This window comes from Lygodium microphyllum, chromosome 26 (assembly GCF_053477565.2).
Source record: "Lygodium microphyllum isolate KBCC chromosome 26, Lygodium_microphyllum_v1.1.10, whole genome shotgun sequence".
Lineage (NCBI taxonomy): Eukaryota > Viridiplantae > Streptophyta > Polypodiopsida > Schizaeales > Lygodiaceae > Lygodium > Lygodium microphyllum.
This window is the reverse complement of record NC_141160.1, coordinates 98485886-98502056: the sequence shown is the minus strand read 5'-3', so window position 1 is coordinate 98502056 and position 16171 is coordinate 98485886. Positions and strand designations below refer to the sequence as shown.

The following is a 16171-nucleotide window of genomic DNA, read 5'->3' as shown; positions in this document are numbered from 1 at the left end:
ATTGACTGGACTCAAGTCACTATGCACATTCATTGTGTAATCACCACTCTTGGACTCTTGACCCTTAGGCCAATACGTCCATACACCAAGATGGTGTGGGTTGGTGGTATGGGACACTAGCTCTTGGGATGTGGTTGTGACCCAGAGTGTTGCTAGCTCTCAGGCTCGGAGGTGAGCTTGTTGTTGGCTCTATGGCTGGGATGTGAGTCTGATGTCCAGTCCCTTTATTAGTGAATATAGTTTGTGCCATGTCTTGTATGCAGTCGGATCCTATGAGGTTTAGAGGATCTACACATCATTACTACTAGATGGCACTATATAGAGGTAAGGGAGGCAGTCACAACTCACTAACTTCTAGGTAGTGACCACACACATAGTATCTGCACGGAGAGGGGTAACATTTCAGAGAGCCAAGGAGATCAGAACAACATGCCAACCATGGGGGCAAGGGTGCCAAGCACAAAGGCTGCACAAAGAGTGATGAGGGAGATCCACTAGCACCATGAGCAATACCTAACAGAGCTAGGAGGTCAGACCAAGTACTACCCCTATACTATCTCATCAATGATGTATGACATACTCTACCCAACTGATTTTCATTGGATGAAGCTAGTGATAATTGTATCTCACCCATGCTCAACTACACAACTAGACACACACTGCCCCATCCATGCCCCCATCATCCTTCTATTGTATTCCTGGATGGACATCCATCCATTCCCTCATCATCCCTCTACTGTATCCCTGGATGGATATTATCCTCTCTTGTATATGACATTCGTTTCTCATTGCACACAGTAGACCATCATCACTGCTTATACTCCAATACATCACACTTTACTTTTTAGTGACGATCATTGTTGCATATCACTTTGTCTCATAGTCCAACTTTGGCCCCAACTTTGGCCGCAGTAGACATTAATATTGATTTCTTTCTTTCTCTCTTTCTTTCTTTCTTTCTACCTCTTGCCATTTCTTCCAAGTCACAAAAGACCCACACCCCACATACTACTCTAGCTGTACCTCCACCTTCTCCCTTACCTACACCTCCCTGCACCTTTGTAGCCCTCCCTCCAATCTCACTTTCTCTGCTTTCCTATCTCAACTCCCCCTTCTTTCTCAACTGGTGCCCAATGGCTTTTCTCTTTGCTTCCCTCTTATCCTTACTGGTCACCACTTCTCCCTAATCCCCCCAACCTCATCACATGATTCCTTCTTGAACTCTCCTATGGAACTATTACCCCTGCCCCTTACGCCAAAAACACAATGTTGGGAGAAGATACATGGCGGTTCAAAACTATGAGGTGAGATACGTTTCTTAGGACTTGGGATTCTAGCACTTTCTTTCATTGTCCAGCACATATAGTTTGACACTATAGACCTCCAACCTGGTTATTCACTCAGGCTTTGTAATAGACTTCCTCTTTGCTGTATATATATAAGTACTTTACATGGCTGTTTGTACTTTGCAATGTGCCTTGGGATACTTTGTCTTGAGGGGATTTTGTTGGGTATCTCACACGCCTTACTTACGCCTACGCTCATATGGGAGTGTGCGGGTGATCACTAGGACACTGGGGCACTTTTTACTCTCGGTAGGAGAGGTTTTTTTCCCCCAGATTATGTGTACTATTTTGTATGTGCTTGTGGTGCACACTTACGGGCACTTACTGTGTTTGGGTGTGAACAGCCCCTTATAACCCTAAGGTATAAGGGTTATCATTTGTACTTTCAGCTATCACTCTATTCAGTACTATTGCATTGGGTATCGTGCTCAACTCTGTCTCTCACTCTCACACTGTCTACTGCACTTCAGCTGCACCTCGATCCTCTCCCATCTGACATTTGGTATCAGAGCTGGTCAGCAGCTCTGCACAACTCCCGAGGATTCTGCACAGCTCCCGAGGACTCAGCCGCCGTCGCTAGTCAGCTCAGGTTTGGGCCTGCATCTGTCTGCCCTGTGCAGACTCGTCAGTCAGCCCATCTCCTTCCTGTAGCAGCGCCGCCAGGAGCCCCGCCAGATTGGCGCCTCTGTGCCCTAGCGCCAGCTCGTCAGACAGCGCCACCAGCTGCCTGCGCCGCCTGGACCTGGAGCTGAAGCCGCCTTGTCTGTCACGAGCCCTGCTCCTGCGTGTGCCAGTTCGTGACCAGCGCCGCCCTGTCTGCGAGAAGCTCCACCTGACGCGCCTCCTGTACTTGCAGACGCCGTCGCCACCTAACGCGCCACCTGACGCCGCCTCCTGACGCCGCCCTGTCACGTCCTTGCCAGCTGACGCCCTGTCCCGCCACTGGTACCCTGTCCCGCCACCTGTCTCCTGACACGCCACCAGTGCCCTGACGTGCCGCCTGTCTCCTGACGCGCCATCCTGTACCCTGTACCTGTGCGTCAGTCCGACTGTACCCAGCAGTCATTACCTCGGGAATCGTGCCCGTCGTCAACACGCAGAGGTAACATTCTGCACTTTTCTTTTACACAGGAGTTCGTGCAACAGGTTCAGGTTCAGCATTGGGAAACGTGCTGAACAGCAGGTTCAGTTTTCAGCATTGGGAAACGTGCTGTGTCAGTCTGTGACACATTGAATGCACATTTTGGGGCTTTTGTAACAGACATTTGTGACAGAAATTTTGGGCAGAAAATTTTGGGGCTTTTGATGTTTTAGTGCTGCTGAGCACTAATTGCACCTTGGGAAGCGTGCATCAGTGACAGTTTTTTTTTGACAGAGTACCCTTTGCACATTAATTGCAGACTTGTGTTTGCTGCAATTTCTGGAAATTTGCAGATTTCCAGCCCGTACTGCATTGACATTGCTCTATTGCCTTTTGGGAAATAATGGCAAATCAGGGAGGAGATGTATTCACCTATGTGTCCAAGGAAGACCGATTGGATGGGAACAATTATTCCCTTTGGTCTTTCATGATGAAGAATGTATTAGTGGCCAAAAATTTGTGGGATTATGTCAGTGGAGAGGAAGCACGACCGGGAGTTGTGGCTCCCGCTACTCCTCCTCCAGGAGGACGTGCAAGAGGGCAACCTCAGCCCCCTCCACCTCAGCCCGCTCAGCCACTTCCCCCAAGAACTGCAGCTCAGAAAGCTTGGGATACACGGGATGCACAGGCTATGTCGCTGATTGCATTGGCAGTTCAGCGTTCTATCATTCCTCATATTCGTTCAGCAGCTTCTTCACAAGAAGCTTGGTTGACATTGGAGCAGATGTTTGCAGGAAAGAATGAGACTCGCATCTCTTTCTTGAAGAAAGAGCTAGAGACTCTAAAGATGAATGAGGGTGATTCTATGCAGGATCATCTCAACAAAATTCAGGACTTGCGGGAGCAACTCATGAATGTGGATGAGTACTACTCAGATGCGCAGCTGATTTCTACGACATTGAATTCACTGCCTCCCTCTTACTTGGCTTTTAATACTGCCTTGAACCTCACTATGAGGATTTCGAAAGAGCCCATCACTTTCATTCAGCTTGTCAGTTTGCTTCTAGAGGAGGAGCAAACTAGACGGAACAGTGGTGTGGATGGTATAGCCTCTGAGCAGGCTTTTATGTCAAGGCAGAAGGGTAAAAACAGCCAAGGGAAAAATGCTTCGCAGAGTTCTGGTAGTAGTAGCACTTCACAGACAAGTCAGAAACAGGGGGGCACGCAAGCCAAGAAAGGAAAATGCCATTACTGCAAGAAGCCTGGCCACTATATCACTGAGTGCAGGAAGCGCATCGCCAACGAGAAGAAGGAGTCAGGGATGTCTGTTTCTGCAGCTCCTTCCACTGCTAGCGAGTCCGCGTCCTTTGTTGCAGCCAGGGACTATTGTTTTTACACTTGCAGTTATGATGTCTCTTGGGCTGATAGAGCATTTAGCTCTACAGAAGATGCTGACACTTGGTTCTTTGACAGTGGTGCTTCACGGCATATCACATCTCGTAGAGATTTGTTTGCTTCTCTTGGTGCACCTCCCGTTGGGAAGTCTGTTCAGTGTGCTAATAATGCATCATACCCTGTTCGTGGTATTGGGGAGATTCAGCTTACAGCCATTGATGGCTCTATTCTCCGCCTACAGGATGCTTTGTATGTGCCTGGCATTAAGAAGAATCTGCTTTCCATTTCTTCTATGGCACGTTGTGGTTTGTAGGTCACCTTTGATGATGACCGTTGCATGGTCCGTGACAAGGAACACATGACATTGGTCTTGACAGGTTCTCTGTGTCATGGGTTATATGAGTTGGATGCTCTTTCGGTAGATCAGTCTGCATATTTGACATCCACTCTTACTCCTGCTATGTTAGAGGCAGAGTTATGGCATGCTCGTTTGGGGCATGTAAACTATGGCAGCTTGATGCTATTACAGCGTACTCAGATGTTGGATGGATTACCTCTCTTGGAGAGACCTCCTGAGCATTTATGCGAGGGTTGCATTTTGGGGAAAATGCATCGTTTCTCTTTTCCCCGTGATGTTGCTTTTAGAACAACAGCCAGACTGCAGCTTGTGCATTCGGATGTTTGTGGGCCCATGCAGACACAGTCATTGGGTGGTTGTTACTATTTTGTAACATTTATTGATGACTTTACACGTTTTTGCTGGGTCTACTGCTTGAAAAAGAAGTCAGAAGTGTATGATGCATTTTTGGCTTTCAGTGCACTTGTGGAAACTCAGTCTGGTTGCAAGATTAAGACTCTCCGTTCGGACCGAGGGGGGGAATACATGTCCTCTATGCTGAATTCTTATTTGCAGCAGAAGGGCATTATCCATCAGTACACTACTGCATATACTCCACAGCAGAATGGGGTAGCAGAGAGGAAAAATCGGTCACTCATGGAGATGGCCAGATGTATGCTGAAGGCAAAGAGTTTGCCTCATAGTTTTTGGATGGAAGCCGTCATGTGCGCTTGCCACATTTTGAACAGATGCCCTACCAAGGCCTTGAAAACCGTCACACCTTTTGAGGCTTGGCACAGCCGCAAACCTTCTGTTGGCCACTTCCTTACTTTTGGGTGTCTTGCATATGCCCATATTCCACAGGTACTTCGAAAGAAGTTGGACAACAAGGCTGTAAAATGCATCTTTATGGGATATAGCAGCGAAAGCAAAGGCTACTGACTCTATGATCCCGTGACCAAGAAGGTTTTTGTCAGCAGGGATGTTGTATTTGATGAAAAATCAGAATTATCCTTGGCTGGTTTTAATACATATCAGGCTGCCCGTGATGTCTTTGAAGGGCTGCTGCCCATCACATTTGGTGATTCAGCTGGTACTTCAGCAAATGAACCTAATGTTCAGCCAGCTGCTCCTATGGAACATGCAGTAAATCAGCACATTGCTGAAACTGAAATTCAGCAGGAACTTGTACACAGTTAGGAAGCAAGACAGGTGCCTAGATGGTACACGCAGACTATGAGAGATAGTCATTTGGAAACACCCTTGGCTGGTCGTACTCGAAGGCAAACTCGACTGCATGATTCAGCACATTCCATGGAGTTTGTTATGGCAGCATGTACTCATGATAATGAGGAGCCTGAATGTTTTGAGGATGCACGACATAGTGTGCATTGGATGGCAGCCATGCAAGCTGAATTGGATTCTATTCATAAGAATCATACTTGGGATTTGGTGTCTTTGCCAGTTGGCAAGCGTGCCATTGGTACGAAATGGGTCTACAAATTGAAAAGGAATGCAGATGGATCCATAGATAAGTACAAGGCACGGCTGGTAGCTAAAGGCTACGCACAGAAAAAGGGCATTGACTATGAGGAGACCTTTGCTCCTACCTCCCGTATGACGACCATTCGGTCTATGATTGCCTTGGCTGCACATTTTGGTTGGAAAGTGCATCAGCTGGATATAAAGACTGCATTCTTACATGGGGAACTTCAGGAAGAAGTGTATGTACAGCAGCCCATTGGTTTTGCAGTTGAAGGCTCAGAAAATTTAGTATGCAAGCTGAAAAAAGCTCTATATGGTTTGAAACAAGCTCCACGAGCTTGGTACGCAAAGATAGATGCTTTCTTGCTTAGTCAGGGGTTTGTAAACAGCCCATCTGAGTCTACCCTTTATGTACATAAAGAAGGGGGATCCATGCTGATTTTGTGTCTATATGTAGATGACCTTTTGCTCACTGGAACACATGCTGATCAGATTTCAGCATTCAAAAATAATTTACAGCAAACTTTTGACATGTCTGACTTGGGTATTTTGCACTATTACTTGGGCATCCAGTTTGTACATGATGCTAGAGGCATTGGATTATGTCAGTCAAGGTACATTGGGCAACTTCTTGAGAAGTTTGGCTTACAGGATTGCAAGCCAGTTTGTACACCCATGGAACCTGGGCTCAAACTGTCATTACATGATGACAGTGATTTGTTTGATATCCATACTTATGCTCCAGCAGTGGGATGTCTCATCTATCTATGCCACACTCGGCCAGACATACAGTTTGCCGTTTCAGTTTTGAGCAGGTACATGCATCAGCCTCGTATGTCGCATTGGCAAGCTGTGAAGCGTGTGTTTCGTTACTTGCAGGGTACTAGAGCTCTTGGATTGCTTTATGCCAAGGGGGGACCACTGCAGTTACATGCTTACAGTGACTCTGATTGGGCTGGTGATTTTGATACTCGTCACTCCACTAGTGGCAATTGTTTCTTTCTTGGCTCGTCATGCATTTCTTGGCTTAGCAAGAAACAATCCACTGTTGCCACGTCGTCATGTGAAGCTGAGTACAAGGCAGCCTTCACTACTGCAGTTGAGTGCGTATGGCTTAGACGCTTACTTGCTGATTTGGATGTATCTGTTACGGAGCCTACTCCTTTATATACTGACAGTCAGAGTGCCATTGCAGTGGCACGGAACCCTGTGTTTCATGCTCGCACGAAACACATAGAGATTCACTACCACTTTGTCAGAGAGAGGCTACGTGCAGGTGATATCAGCCTTGTCTACTGTCCTACCACCAGCAATGTGGCAGACATCTTCACCAAAGCTCTTCCACGAGACAAATTTGAAGCATTTCGCGATGCTTTGAATTTGACGCCCTTTGGTGGCGGATGATCCTTGTACACTTGATCACTCTTCACTCCAGGGGGGTTTGTTGGGTATCTCACACGCCTTACTTACGCCTACGCTCATATGGGAGTGTGCGGGTGATCACTAGGACACTGGGGCACTTTTTACTCTCGGTAGGAGAGGTTTTTTTCCCCCAGATTATGTGTACTATTTTGTATGTGCTTGTGGTGCACACTTACGGGCACTTACTGTGTTCGGGTGTGAACAGCCCCTTATAACCCTAAGGTATAAGGGTTATCATTTGTACTTTCAGCTATCACTCTATTCAGTACTATTGCATTGGGTATCGTGCTCAACTCTGTCTCTCACTCTCACACTGTCTACTGCACTTCAGCTGCACCTCGATCCTCTCCCATCTGACAGATTTATGACTGGAAACTTTCTCCTCTCTTGAAAAAAAGAAGTCTCCTTGGCTTCCACCCATAGTCACAAGTGAGAATCATTTTCGGACTTTGAGGATTGCGAGAATAGTGACTTCTTTCCATCCCACATCCTAGTGCATGCAACTATAAAGTCACAAGTGATGGGAAATTCTCTTCATCCCCCATTGTCATGTTGTGCTTCTACTAGAATCAACTATCAGGCAATTCCCTATCAGCTGACATTTTGGCTACTTCTAGAATAGTTTCTTGCAATGCAAAACAAGGAGTTTGCCCCTAGATGAAAAGATGGCTAGACTTACTATAGTCTCTATTGTTGATGCACTAGAGCCAACAAGCAATGCCTTGTGGTATTCCCTTTCAGTGTGAAGGATTTTTCATGCGCTAAGGGTAATGCAATTTTTGGGCCAAGATTTCAAACTCTTTACTTATTTGGAAACCCTTTTCTGACCTAGACTTTGAACGCCCCTAGGATAAGATATATCATTTTCTTATCATGAATCATGCATGGTTGATGGAAAGGGCAATGCCTTCTTCTAGCCCTGTTGTGTTTAACTCTCATAGATGCCAACAACGACCAACTACACATCAAATTTTTGGCCATTCCATCCTTGCACATTGTCTTTGTTGAGCTAAAAATGCATTAGCTTCACTTAAACAGCCCCAAAACATGCTTAATTAATGAAGTAACCTTGTTTATTTAAAACAAATGAGTTCCTAGAGAGTGCATGTGTCCCATAAGCACAAACCCACGTGGGAGGGCCTAAACTTTCTATAAATAAGTATGCTGCCCTCCATTCAATGATAGATCTCCTTTTTGCAGGTTTTAGGTATTTTCAGCTTGCTACCCACACCCCTTTCACAGAGGACATCGCAGTATCAGCTGTCCTTGCTGCCATCTACAGTCTGGGACATGTTTCCAACCTTCCACCTGCAATTTGCAGCTGTTTACATCAGAGCGACTATTGCTGATCACTCTCAACTGCTGCCTGCTTAGTTTTCTCTCTCCTCCCTACTGTCGCCGCTGTTTTTCTCTCTCCTCAGTCTTTCGCAACAGATTTTCTCTCCCCTCAGCCTGCTGCAGCAAATTTTCTCTCCACTGCCTACATTTGCTGTTTTATCTCTCCTGCACCCAGCGTTTTTAGTCTTTCTCTCTCTTGAAGTTTGCATTTGCTGTTTTTTGTCTCCTCACCTGCGTTTTTAGTCTTTCTCTCTCCTGCACTGTCGTCTGCATCAAATTGAGCCTTCCTTGGCTGTGTTTGGTGGTGTTCGACATTTGGAGGCTACCTTACTACGATTCAGGATCCGTTTGGAGTACAACACACTCTCCAACTCATTATCCCTACCCTCATCCTTGAGCTACAAGAGTTCGAGGTTCAATATTCATTCATTACATAGTGTGTTTGCTACATGAGCATTGTATATTCAATGGTCATATCATTTCACTTATTTTCTGTGTTCATTGTCTTTGAGTTACCCTAACCCTAACTATGTTCTTTTATCAGTCTGTGCTTTGTCGTACAGCTTCTGTGTTAGGGTATTTCTTTACATGGTATCAAAGCAAGGTTCTCTGAGAGAAACCTAGGCCTTGATCTGAAAGCTCTCCACAGAAGTAAGAACAACAGTAGGTTCAAATGTCTTCGAGCACAACAACACCAATTCAATCTCCGGAAACATCCATGCCAAGAACCGAACGAGACTGGGCAGATCAGCCTGCTCCACAAAGTTCCGACATGGTGGAAGACACTTCTGACCACAAGAAAGAAACAAAGTTATATAAGTTATCCAATGAAGAATATCACATGATCATGGATTAAAGACAAAAGAAGATTGAGGAGCTGGACCGAAGGATTTTCCCTCAAGAAAAGCTACTAAATGAAGGTATATATGATTTTCTCTCTTCAAATTTTGTGTGTAAGTCTGATGATGTTGCAGGGCTGCCAAGACCTCCACCAGGGATGGGCCCCCCTGTTGGAGAAAGAGATCTGGAGTATATTCCATTCTTTCATCTTCTTCCGTCTACTCCAGTGCAAGGTACTTTAGATTTGTCTTTTGTTCCTTCATCTTTTACCTCTTCTGTTTTGCAATATACTGGTAGAAATCATGAGGAAGAAAGAGTGCAGTCTATTGACTACGGAAAAGGTTCTCTTGAGGACCAATTCTTGTATGTTAACACACGTCGTGGAGATTATAAGAAAAAGCCAGGTACTTCTTCTACCCTTCCTTCTTTTCAATTTACTTCAAAAAATCAGAATGAATTTGGTGTTCCTATTCCTCCATCACATGGTACATCTTTATCATCATCTTTTCATTTTCAATCATTAAATGAGAAAGATAAACAAAATGCATCTTCACCTTTTACTCCACAAATTCAAAACTCACCCATCCCACTATCTTCTTCCACTGTTTCTTCACTTCCATTCACACCATTCACATTCCCATTTCAGACACCTCATGTTGCACCACACATCACACGAAGGGGTTATGAAAACATAGGCACACCCTTTAGGACTTCATCCTTGCCTCAGCCAGGTGGTGTTGCACTTCTTTTCACACACTTTCGGGATTATTGCAGCATGGGTATCCCTCCCAGTCTCTCCCGAGCATGGATCATTTGGTACAATAGTTTGCCTCCATGGCCATACCTAGTGGACCTTCTGGTCATCCTATTGTGCCTCAACTGAACTTTGGACAAGGCTTCCGTGTCCCAATGCCTCCACCTACACCGACACTTTATGGAAACATTCATGTTCCAATGCCTCCGCCTCAATCGGCACTCATTGGACATTCACAGCCCATTTTTATCTACCCACCTCTTCCCCCTCCTTATCAGACCCCTCCACCACCACCACCATCTTATTCCACCCATCCATCTTACCCCACTTTCCGGACACCTCATGGTTCCACCCCATCTTCAACCAAGCATGTATTCAATGACAAGACTCGTTTCAACGGGTTAAACTTTACCACTTGGTTGAACTTGCTGAGACATGTCCTTGAATCATTGAACCTATGGGATCTTGTGCAGGGGTTGGAACCCCAACCCGATCTCCCACTTGTTCCATACGAGGTCGTGCGCTCATGGAAGGCTAGGAATGCCTCCGCTATTGTTGAGCTGATGCAAAGCTTATTGCCCGAGTTCCATTCTCAGCTTCAGCATTTTGACTTAGCGTCAAAGTGATGGGCACACTTGACTAACCGCTATGCGACTCGGGATAGAACCCGTCGTATCAATCTTGACTATGAGCTTCAAATTTTCAAAATCTTTGACTGAGATGACTTGAAAGTCAAGTTGGCTGAGTATCGGCATCTACTTGCCAAATACTCCACTACAAGGACTCCCAAGTCCTCTGACGATCATGTCACACTGTTTCTAAACAAACTCCCAAGGAGATACTTAAATTTTGTGGAAGGTATAGTTTCAAAGCCTAACATGGCTACTTTCTATGAATTTGAGTATCAGTTGTTGCGTTATGCACGGTTGTTCCATCAATTTCATATTAATAATCCCTCGGAGGGGGCACTTGTTGCTCATTCTCAAAAGGGGTAACAAGGAAAAGGCAAACAAAATCAAGCTTCCAATTAAAATCTTTAAAAAAGTCTATCCATGGAATCACAAGGAAACTCCCGGTCACAACTCAAACCAGGGTGGTAGAATATACCTAAAAAGAATAGGTATTGTCAACATTGTCAAAAGGCTGGCCATTTTGACGACGAGTGTTGATCAAAGGCAAAAGACACAACACCAAAACTTAAGTCTTAGACCCCAACCCCTCAGTCGGGAAACCCCCAGGAGGGGAGGCAGGGTCATGGCAAGGGACAGTTTAAAGCTCAGACTCACACTGCTGCAGGTCAGCCATCTTAGTCGACAACGTTCTCAACTCTAGAGGGCTTATCTGACTGGTCTGCAGCGTCCCGTATCGTCTCCATAGAGGCATCAGATGCAAGTCTTGTCCATATCTGTGAGTTGTCTCCTGATGAGGTTTCCACAAAGGCCCACTCGTCACAGCCGAGCACTTTAGCTCCTATTTGGATTATGGGCAGTGGAGCTACACATCACATGACTTCTATAGAGGACATCTTTCATACTTGAGCCCCTGCAACTAGACGAGTCTACGTAGGAAACAACTCCTTGGTTAAGATTCAGGCTCAAGGTTGTATCACTTTTTCCACTGACAAGGGTCCGAATCTAGCTACGTTGGACAATGTATATCATGTTCCTCAGCTTGGGGTAAACTTGTTTTCTGTTCAACAGCTTTGCCAGTTGGGACATACAGTTTTCTTTACAGCAACCATAATCGAGGTCCTTGACTCTCAGATTGGTTTAGTGATTGCTCGTGGTGAGGCACAGCATAATGGCCTATACCACATGACACACTTTCTGACAGAGCCGACAACCGAGGGCTGTGTGTTCCATAGCTTCCAGGCATTTGCCATATCTCGGGAGCCTACGAACAATGAGCATCTTTGGCATTTTCGCTTAGGGCATCTTGGTTATGACTCTCTTTATGAGTTGTCACGCCGTGAGCTAGTTAAGGGCCTTCCCCGCATGAAGCTAGCTCATAATGTCTATAAATCCTATCAGCTTGGGAAGCAGCACCATACCCCTTTCCCTCAGCAGTCCACACATCGTGCTGAGGCGCCTCTTAGATTGATTCATGTTGATCTTTGTGGGCCGACATCCACTGCCGCCGCCTTGAACAGCGCGCTATACTTCTTTTTCATAGTGGATGATCATTCTAGATACATGTGGGTGTACTTCCTTAAGCATAAGTTAGATGCTTTCACATATTTTTCTGCTTGGGTGCTGCTAGTTCATAACCAGACTAAACATCGTGTTGGTTGCATGAGGAGTGATAGCAATGGTGAGTTTATCTCCCATAAGTTTTTCGAGTTTCTACAACAACATGGCATCTCTCGCCAACTCACCTCTACCAACTCCCCCTCTCAAAATGGAGTCATAGAGCATAGAAACAGGATAGTCATGGAAATGGCACGCTCTATGCTCTTCACAGCAGAGCTCCGTGAGCACCTTTGGGTCAAGGCTGTTAACACTGCAGTATACATCCTCAACCGGTGCCCGACTACGGCTCTTCCTCAGAAGACGTCGTATGAGGCATTCTTTGGCTCTCAGCCTATTATTTTCCACTTCAAAATCTTCAGGTGTTATGCCTATACACACATGCCTAATTATAAGATAGGAAAGCTCACTCCCCAAGCTGATTTCTTTATTTTTGTTGAATATTCCTCTAAAGCGAAAGCCTATCGTTTGTTCGATCCTTGGACAAATAAGGTGATCGTTCGAAGGGACATCAGTTTTGACTAGAGGAATATTCTGTAGACCTCTGTACCAGATTCCGATCCAACTTCTCCTTCCACATCACCGAAGATCGTGCCTACTGAGCCTGGTCTATTTCCTGCTCCTAACATTCCTGCAAATTCTTCAGCCCCTCGGCCCCCTCTATGAGACCCATTACCTCATTGGTACCAACAGACCATGCAGGATTCAGGGATCTTACCACCGGATTCCACTCCAAAGAGTCCTAGAAGTTCTGCCCAGGTTGCTTCTTAGGCATCGTTTGCATCGTTGTTTATAGCTGATTACATAGCGCATTCTGAGCCGGATACATGGTAGGAGGCTCTTCAGCACCCTTAATGGCAAGAGGCCATGGAGAAGAAACTAGAGAGTATTGACCGAAATGAGACTTGGACATTGGTGGATCGTTTGACCCACAAGAAAGTCATCGGGACAATGTGGATTTTTAGGACCAAGCTAAAAGCTGATGAGACTTTAGACAAGTACAAGGCTCGTCTTGTCATGCAAGGGTTTTGATAGAAGCATGGCATTGATTATGAAGAGACCTTTGCCCCTACTACGTGGTTGACATCTTTCCGGTTGCTTCTCGCACTAGCCGCTCACCATGGTTGTTTGATACATTAGATGGATGTCAAGAGTGCCTTCTTAAATGGTTATCTCGAGGAGGAAGTCTATGTGGAGCAACCACCAGGCTTTCCTTCTGGAAACCCACAGAATAAGGTATTCCACTTGCAAAAAGCTCTTTTTGGACTAAAGCAATGCCACAATCTTGGTTCCATAGAATGAATGAGTTCTTATAGACTCACGGATACCATTCTACCCCTTATGACCCGAACTTATATGTTGGATCTACTGCAGAGGGGGTCAGCTATATCCTATTGTACGCTGATGACTTACTCATCACAGGCTCAGATTTTGCTATCATCGCAGAAATTAAGGCAAAGATTAGTGCTACCTTTGAGATGACAGACCTTAGTTTGTTGTCTTATTTCTTGGGGATGGAGATAGTTCGATCTGGGGGCTGTATTTTTGTGTCACAGCAAAAGTACGCACTTCAACTTGTGGAATAGTACACTACGGATCAAACACGGCCAGTAGTGGCCACGCCTCTTGATCCTACTGTCCACTTGTCAAAGGATACCCTAGGTCAGCCCTTCAATGCACACACCTATTGGTCTGTTGTAGGGAAACTTCTTTGGTTGATTCATACTATGCCAGATTTAGCTTACTCAATTAGCATACTCTGTCAGTATTTCACAGCACCTAGGATGTCACATTGAATTGCATGTCTTCGTGTGTTGCATTATTTACCGTGTACTTATTCTTACGGCCTGACATATGGTTCTGGTTTATGTTTGCAGGGATACACTGATTCTAATTGGGTAGGAGATCCTGACACCCGGCATTCCCATGGCAGCTATCTCTTTACCTTGGGCACAGCTCCCATTTCCTGGTCTAGCCATAAACAGGAGATGGTGGTGGCTTCCACGGCCGAGGCCGTGTACAGGGCTCTCTTCAATGACACCACCGAGGCTATCTATTTGAGGAGTTTACTAACGGCGCTTCATTTTCCTTACAACTCTTCTACCGTTGTCTACCAACAACCAGAGTGCCATTGCCCTTGTGGACAATCCAATCATTGCACTACAGACGCGGCATGTGGGAATCCACTTCCACTTTTCCAGAGAGCAGATTGAGCTAGGTACTATCCGCCTAGAGTTTTTGCCTTCATCATATAATTTTGCAGACATCTTGACCAAAGCGGTCAACCGGCCGGTTCTTTAGTACTTGCTACCTAGCATCGGCTTGGATACACCCTCCCCTACTTCAGATTGACAGGGAAAGGGTGCTTTCCTCTTGCTTTCCCTTCCAGTTTTAGAGGAGGTGGCTTCTTCTCTTGATAGTGACAATGATGATGCTTACATTTTTTAGGCATTCATTTATTCTTTTGTATTGTATTATGGACATTTGTAACTTCATCCACACTATCAGGATGATATGATTGTAAAAGGATGCTTGGGCAAGTGAACAATTCCCCTGCGAGGGCACTATCCAAGTGGCACCGTTGCATAGCATTTTGCGTGAGCATGACATCTTGCATCTCCCTTTACATTACCTCATGCATTGGCATTCAATTCATATAAACATCCATATGTGTGCATTTATCCCTTTCCGGTCTTTTGGAGTGGTCAGCTTTGGATCCACCATATTCGTGGCATTGCACATGGTAGCCTCCCAGGCAATTTTTCCCTAGCTCGCTTGCTTGCTTTGCTTATCTTGCTTGCTTCACTTATTTGCTATACCCACACCTTAGTCATTTTCCTTCTTCACCAACACCTAGTATGGTAGGGATAGTATGCTTGTTTTCTGAAGTTCTTGGGTCTAACCATCCCTTATCACTCTCTTGTATTGGGACACGGATACTCAATAGGACGAAAACTGATTTGCAACCCTCATTTAATGCTAAATCTAACAAATCTACAAATCCCTCCCAAAAATGAAAAAAGTCCATAGTTGATTCCATCTGCCTTTGTAGGGCTTGATAGGCCATTGGGCAGCCGACATGCACCCTCTGTATGATGCCCTACCCTCTCTAGGGTGATCACTTAGACTCCCTTGGTAAGATAACCATCACCTCTGTAGTCTTAGTAGGCCATTGGGCAACCGACGTGCACCCTTTGTCTGATGCTCTAGCTACTTTGGGGTGGGACGCCTTGGGGTAAAAAAAAAGAAAAAGGACTTGGTTGACCTTTATTCTCGTGGCACTGTTGTTGGGCCTGAGAGGGGGTGTTGAGCTAAAAATGCATTAGCTTCACTTAAACAGCCCAAAACATGCTTAATTAATGAAGTAACCTTGTTTATTTAAAAGAAATACGTTCCTAGAGAGTGTTTGTGTCCCATAAGCATAAACCCACTTGGGAACGCCCAAACTTTCTAAAAATAAGTATGTTGCCCTCCATTTAGTGATAGATCTCGTTTTTGCAGGTTTCAAGTATTTTCAGCTTGCTGCCCACACCCCTTTCGTAGAGGACATCGCAATCTCAGCTGTCCCTTGCTGTCTTCTACAGTTTAGCACCTATTTCTAGCCTTCCACTTGTAGTTTGCAGCTGTTTACAGCAGAGCGACTGTTGCTGATCACTCTCCAACTGCCGCCTACTCAATTTTCTCTCCTCCCTGCTGTCCCTGTTTTTTTTCTCTCCTCAACCTATCGCAACATATTTTCTCTCTCCTCAACCTGTCGTAGCAGATTTTCTCTCCACTACCTACGTTTACTATTTTCTCTCTCCTACCCCCAGTGTTTTTAGTCTCTCTCCTGCAGTTTACGTTTGCTTTTTCTCTCTCCTCACCTGCATTTTTAGTCTTTCTCTCTCCTGCACTGTTGTCTGCATCAGATCGAGCCTTCCTTGGCTG

The 16171-nt window shown here is 45.4% G+C and overlaps 1 protein-coding gene across 2 annotated transcripts in view; it reads right to left on the bottom strand.

Moving 5' to 3' along the window:
- The window catches only part of LOC148013588 (uncharacterized), a 149847-nt gene that overhangs the window by 51908 nt on the left and 81768 nt on the right, over window positions 1-16171 (bottom strand). The gene's annotated exons all lie outside the window — the stretch shown is intronic.